Below are 7,123 nucleotides of genomic sequence, written 5' to 3' on the forward strand. Positions count from 1 at the left end.
CTTTTGAGCTATCAGAAATTTCTCCTCATCGATTGATCCATAAAAAGGACGCATAATATCATAATATTAATGCTTCGTTATTTCGATTCTCCGCGCTTATGTAGTGGGACAAGGCTTTTCATCACAAAAATTTTACGAATGTTATTGAAGCAATTCATTTTATCGGAAAACTTCGAAAGCAAAAAAGTTTACACCAAGGATTCCATTGATACCGATAGATTTGTTTTTTCAATTTTAAGTGCCCCAATTTTCTATCCCTATCAATGAAGCTAAGGACGATCATTAGCTGCGAATCAAAGGATTGATGACCACAATACAAACCTCTATAGCTTCAGAGCTTCTGCAACTCAATTGTCAACCTCACCCACGCTACAACAGTCATTAGCTATAGCAGAAGTCAATCTTACTAACTCATGTTTTACCCATGGCCAGTTACGCGTAGCCTGAATATTTTTTTATAGAAACGTGGGGTAAACCCCACTTATACCCGTGTATGCCGCTAGTTATATATAAAACGAGTTTATGAAGTGTTTTGGTCTTAATCGCCTGAGAAATTTACCATTTTTATACTCAGCTGAGCAGAGCTCACAGGGTATTTTAATTTTGTTCGCATAACGGTACCCCGTAACGGCATAAACTAATCGAGATAGATATAGACTTCTATATATCAGTATGATCTGGGCGAAAAAAGAAATTCATTTAGCCATGTTCGTCCGTCCGTCCGTAAACACGATAACTTGAGTCAATTTTGAGGTATCTTAATGAAATTCGGTACGTAAGTTCCTGGGCACTCATCTCAGAACCCTATTTAAAATGAATGAAATCGGACTATAACCACGCCCAATTTTTCGATATCTGAATTTACGAAAACCCGAAAAAGTGCGATAATTCATTACCAAGGACGGATAAAGCGATGAAAGTTGGTAGGACGGTTGACCTTATGACGCATAATAGAAAATTAGTAGAATTTTGGACAATGGGCGTGGCATAGCCCACTTTTAAAACAAAGTAAGTTAAAAGTTTTGCAAGCTGTAATTTGGCAGTCGTTGAAGATATCATGATGAAATTTGGTAGAAACGTTGCTTCCATTACTATATGTGTTCCAACTAAAAATCAGCAAAATCGGATGACGAACACGGCCACTTAAAAAAACATTTTTTTATGTCAAATTTTAACAAAAAATTGAATATCTTTACAGTATACAAATAAATTATGTCAACGTTCAACTCCAACGGTTGTCTCCAAAGCTCTCAGCTGAGTATATAATGTTCGGTACAACCGAACTTAGCCTTCCTTACTTGTTCTGTTTGTCTTTTAGTGCATTAACCTTAAAGACACTTGGGATAAGATATAGAGGTCCTAGTGCTCCATCTAAAATAACCAGAGTTTCGTTGATGACAACGAGTTACACAGTTCAATAATATATTTTTTTATCGAAATCTTGTTGTTAATTTATTCACAAAAAGAACATCGCCAATATAAAGCGCAGCAACAATAATAGAATAACCTAATAAAAAACAACGAAAAGAGAAACAAAATAAAATTAAGATAAATATCCAGGTGCAACAAGAAAAACAAATTTTAGTTCCAAAATTCGAATATAATGAATATCCGAATGATAAATGCGAATTATCATATTTCACAAGTCGTTAAGACGACAAATACTGCATTCGTGATGTAATAAGTTTTAATTCGCAAATTGAATTAAGATTTTTAGTTTGTAATTAATTATTAAATTAAGTATGACACAACCCCAAACTAAATTTAAGAGATCTATGCGAATTCAGAAAAAATATTGAAATCTAGTGGAGGCTTCTTGTATTTATGATTGAGATAGCATACCCGGTACCTGTAATTCTGAAAGTCTTTTGTCGTCTAGAAATTTTACTAGATAAGAAATTATGTGAAATTTTAGCAACTTCACTGATAATGGAGTTCTGGATTTCATTTTTAAAGGTACAACAAGACACGATTTGCTAGCGATGATCTTTTTTATTGTGAGGTATTGCTAGTTATCACAGAGTTTGTACAAATCGCTCGGCCAAATAGTCGGGAACTATGGAGTTCGGGTAAGCCCTCGTAATATTGACAAGTGCCTATCTTAGTAAAAGTATGCTGAGATAAAAAATTCAAGACTTTTTCTTATAATTAAAATATTAATGTGTTAAATTTAAATAATAAAGAGTATACACAAAAAAATGCAAATATGTAGGAAGTTTGGCGAAATAGTTCTAAAAATTCAAAACGCTTTTTAAATCATCTAATACCATTTTCAGACAGAAACTTAATCGAATCACAGTTTTATTTAATGAAATAATTAAGTTTCCCTTTTTAATACATGACCTTTTGCTCCATTAAGCGAACATCTGTCAGCAGCCCCAAAAAATTATTTCGTTTTTACAAAAAATAGTTAAAATGGAAAGCAGCCGTTTCCTTCGTAACTATAAATACAATCAAAATTAAATTCATGCGCAACTTCCCATACATGTTGCCCCTAACCAAATATGTGCCTATTTTCGAAAAAGCCTATTATCTTTTGCAGCAAATACAGCGAAAATTAAATTTTGAATTTTTTCGTGTTTTTCTGTTTTTCGTAAATTATTTAATTAATTTCGTAAATAATTTATTTTTGATTATCATTTGTTCATTGACAATAAAATTCGAAGCACCAAGCAAAGCCGACTGGATTTTTCACTCGTTTAGGCATTCAATAAAGCAATAATGAGATAATTAAGAATTTGTATTTTGTATGGAAGATTGAGTTCGATTAGGACTTTAATGTAGAAAACTTGACTAATTATTTCATTAAGCCTCTATGTGAAATTGGCATAATACTATTTTCACACGCACGGCTTATTGAATAATAAAGGCAGTTTTCTACATTAAGACGCTTATTGAGCTCAATCTTCCATACAAGATTCGAATCTATAATTATTTCACTAGTGACTAATCGAATGCCTCATGAAATCAAAAGCAATGCAACTCTTTTGGGAGCGTTCAGTTTCTTAGTTTTTGGTGTATTCAGCGCTTAAAAATGTCATTTGTCAAACTAAATGTCATTGTCTGTCATATAGCATTGTCATTTTATTCACTTGACATTTCATCCTTCATACTAATCGAGCAGTTACCTATGTGTGAAAGTAAAACATTTACGATTTCCTTAGAAGGTGAAATGAGATCATTATGTTTATTGTCATTTTATTCGCCTGACATTTCATCCTTCATACTAATCGAGCAGCTACTTATGTGTGAAAGCAAAAATTTACAATTTCATTAGAAGGTGAAATGAGATCATTAAGTTTCTGTGTGAAAACAGTATAAGACTTTTACTTAATTCGGGTTTTCTGCTTTAAAATATTTTAAAACGAAACAAAAAACGGAGAACATTTAAACTCACAAAATTTGGAACATAGTATTGTATGGCTTAATAGTCATAATAAGAATTTTTTTAATTACAACCAAATTTTTATAATTTGTGCAAATTATAGATCAGAAACTTGATTCCCATTCTGCAAAAATGTTAAGTGATAGAAAACAAACAACCCCCAGCTTCGGATTCCAACTCATCCGCTTCATAACAATCTAATGACTTGTAGGGTATATAAAAATGCTAAAAGTTTTGTTTCTCTTCTCACACACTGAAATGGTTAAGCTCGTTGAAAGCGAAAGTGAAATACATTTATATGCATTATATCGTTGGCCGCACGCCAGCTTGAGTTGGATTAACTTGACTTTGGTAGCGCTCGATGCGCCGAGCGTACAATGAGCTGCTTGTTGATTTTTTTCGCACTGTTTGTTTTTTTGGGGAATGAGTGTCAGGCGACTAATGAGCTTCCATGTATGTACAATAAAAGTACTAAATGCATGTTTGTACGTCGTTTTGAGGAGCAGCTTTTGTATTGTATTGAATAAACGGATATGCATGCATACATGTGAACATATGTATGTAAACAAATGTATGGGGAGCTAGGTAGTCGCTTTAATCCTTTGTGGCAAGCGATCGACTATTGAAGATTAATTTTTATTTCAGATACATATGTACGTTAGCCACATGCACATCACTTAAATATGTATGTTTCCTTTATGAATAAATATACCTACATAAGTATATTTCAGATATTTCCTTTGATCGATTTGTTATATGAGCCAACAAATACCGTTGGTCACACACACACATGCCTGCATACAAACACACATCTGAGTATCTGAAATCATTTTACCTGCAAGATAAATACCACCAAAGTTGTGATTTTGACCATTTGGCTTGTTTAGTTGCTAAAAGTTGGTTCGATCTATATAATTTATGCGCAGACACACACACAGATTTTGTGATAAAAATACAAAAAAAAAAATAGAATATGGGACACAAAGGCAGCGGCTTTTCAATTTATTGAGTTGGTAGCGCAAAAGATCACCTTTTTTGACTGATGATCTTGTCTCCTTATGGTATAAACATACATACATATATAAACACTTATAAGATGCGTGTTTAGATGTAGCCGAAGCAACGGATCATTTCACTTTTGGACTTCCTGGAAGGGTAAACCTTTCTATGTATTTGGGACATTTTGTAGCTAAAACAAAGTACGCAAATGTATATTAAACATATAAAAAGTTGCTTTAAATTGTTTTTGAAAACAACTAAGCGTTATTAGGTAAAAAGGGAACTACCATTTGTTTGTATGTATGCAGATTAGGGTGCGAATTATTGTTAAACTACAGATCAGTAGGTATAGAATTGGAAAGCCCGTGGTGTACACAACTTAAAAATTGTAGATTTTAGACTAAACTCGCTATTGATCTAAGCGTGTGTTATATTTTTGATAGAAATGGAATAAACTACAAAAACATCAAATTTAATTGTTTTTCTAAATTTACTTGTTTAGAAGTTCTACGGCGAATCGATTGTAATGAGGCTCTTCTAATATAGTTCCAGATACATAAATAGGTAGCAGTGAACAACAACAAAGGGCACTTCTAACATTTACAGGCTACCTACCTCTTTATATATCTGGAACTATATTTGGACTACTTATAATAGAGAAAAACGGATTTTTTTACTGGCCCACCCTAATATTTACTCCATTATCGTTGCACAGTAAGGAAAACTTGAGAATTTGTTTCAAATTTCTATTTAGGTCAAGGATTTATTTATTTGTTTCCTTTGATTGAAAAATTTTTTGAGCCGGAATTTTTATTACTACTTGTTTATATTAAATTTACTAAATTAAGGTTGCTCGAAATTTAAAAATTTCATAAAAATCCATGGTTCAGCTTATACCGTTTTCACACAGAAACTTAACCGAATCACAATTCTTTTTAATGAAATAATTATGTTACTCATACGGGACCTTTTGCTGGAAAGCAGCCGTTTCCTTCGTAACTATAAATACAATCAAAATAAAATGCATGCGGAACTATCTACAGATATTGCACCTAACCAAATATGTGAATATGTTCGAAAAAGCCACATTATCTTTTGCAGCTAATGCAGCTAAAATTAAATTTGGTGTTTTTCTATTCTTCGTAAATCATTGAAAATAATTTATTATTGATTGTCATTTTTACATTGACAATAAAATTCGAAGCATTCATTTCGATTAGGCATTCAATAAAGGAAAAATGAGATAACTAAGAATTTGTATTTTGTATGTAAGATTGAGTTCAATTAGGGCTTTAATGTAGAAAACTTGACTAGTTATTTTATTAAGCCTCTGTGTGAAATTGGCATTAGTTTATAATGTTTTTTTTAGTTAAAATAAATAAATAAATGTAAGGCGCGATAACCTCCGAAGAGATCTAAAGCCGAGCTTCTCTTCCAATTTGCATCGTGCTCCTCTTAATTTTCCCTACAAATTGGCCGGACGGGACCTACATGTTTTATGCCGACTCCGAACGGCATTTGCAAGGTAGAGGAGTTTTCACTGAGAGCTTTTCATGGCAGAAATACACCCGGAGCGCTTGCCAAACACTGCCAAGGGGCGACCCCGCTTAGAAAACTTTTCTTCTAATTGAAAAACCTTATAACTAAAATTTTGATGTTGCTTTGTCCGGGGTGTGAACACAGGGCGTACGGTGTGATAGGCGGAGCACGCTACCAACACACCACGGTGGCCGCCAGTTAGTTACTTTTCAAATTATCAATCATAAAGCTTAGTATCTACATCAAAAAGAAAGCGAGAAGTCCATATAAAAAATTTGCTCAAGAAAAATTTCGCTTGTCAAAAAATGCGTACCTCTAAAGAAAACTCATATGCTTTCTGCTACTTTTTATACCTTTCATGAAAATGAAATGGTATATTAATTTCGTCACGAAACCCAAAATTGTAAGTCCTTAAAGGAAAATAGATAGAGCCACCATTAAGTATACCGAAATAATCAGGTTGAAGAGCTGAGTTGATTTAGCCATGTCCGTCTGTCTGTATGTATGCAAACTAGTCCCTCAATTGTTGAGATATCTTGATAAAATTTGGTGAGCGGGTGTATTTGGGTGTCCGATTAGACATTTGTCGGAACCGGCCGGATCGGACCACTATAGCATATATCCTCCATACAACCGATTTTTCAGAAAAAGAGGATTTTTGTAATATCTTACTCAATTTAACAGATTGAAGCTTCAAACTTCACCATATACTTTCGTATATTGCACATATTGTTGCCTGAACAAATTGATGAGATCGGTTGTATATATGGTATATATCCCCCACAACCGATTGCTCAGATAAGAAATTTTTCGTGATTACTGCCCTATTTTAAGAGCTAGAGGCTTCAAATTTCAACGAATGCTTACGTATATAGCATATATTGTTGTCTGAAAAAATCATACAGATCGGTGGTATATATAGTATATATATGGTGGTATATACAGTATATATAAATATTTTCGCAATTTTAGCCCCATTTTAACAGCTAGAAGCTTCAAATTTCACCGAATGCTTACGTATATGGCATATATTGATGTCTGAAAAAATCATTGAGATCGGTGGTATACATAGTATATATCTCATACAACCGATTGTTCAGATAAGAAACTTTGCGCAATTTCTTATCTTATACATCCGATTATTCGGAGATTACGAACGGGATAAGATTATTGTTCAGCCCCATTCAGGAAAGGTATGAA

This window comes from Eurosta solidaginis, chromosome 5, assembly GCF_040869045.1.
Source record: "Eurosta solidaginis isolate ZX-2024a chromosome 5, ASM4086904v1, whole genome shotgun sequence".
NCBI classification, from domain to species: Eukaryota; Metazoa; Arthropoda; class Insecta; order Diptera; family Tephritidae; genus Eurosta; species Eurosta solidaginis.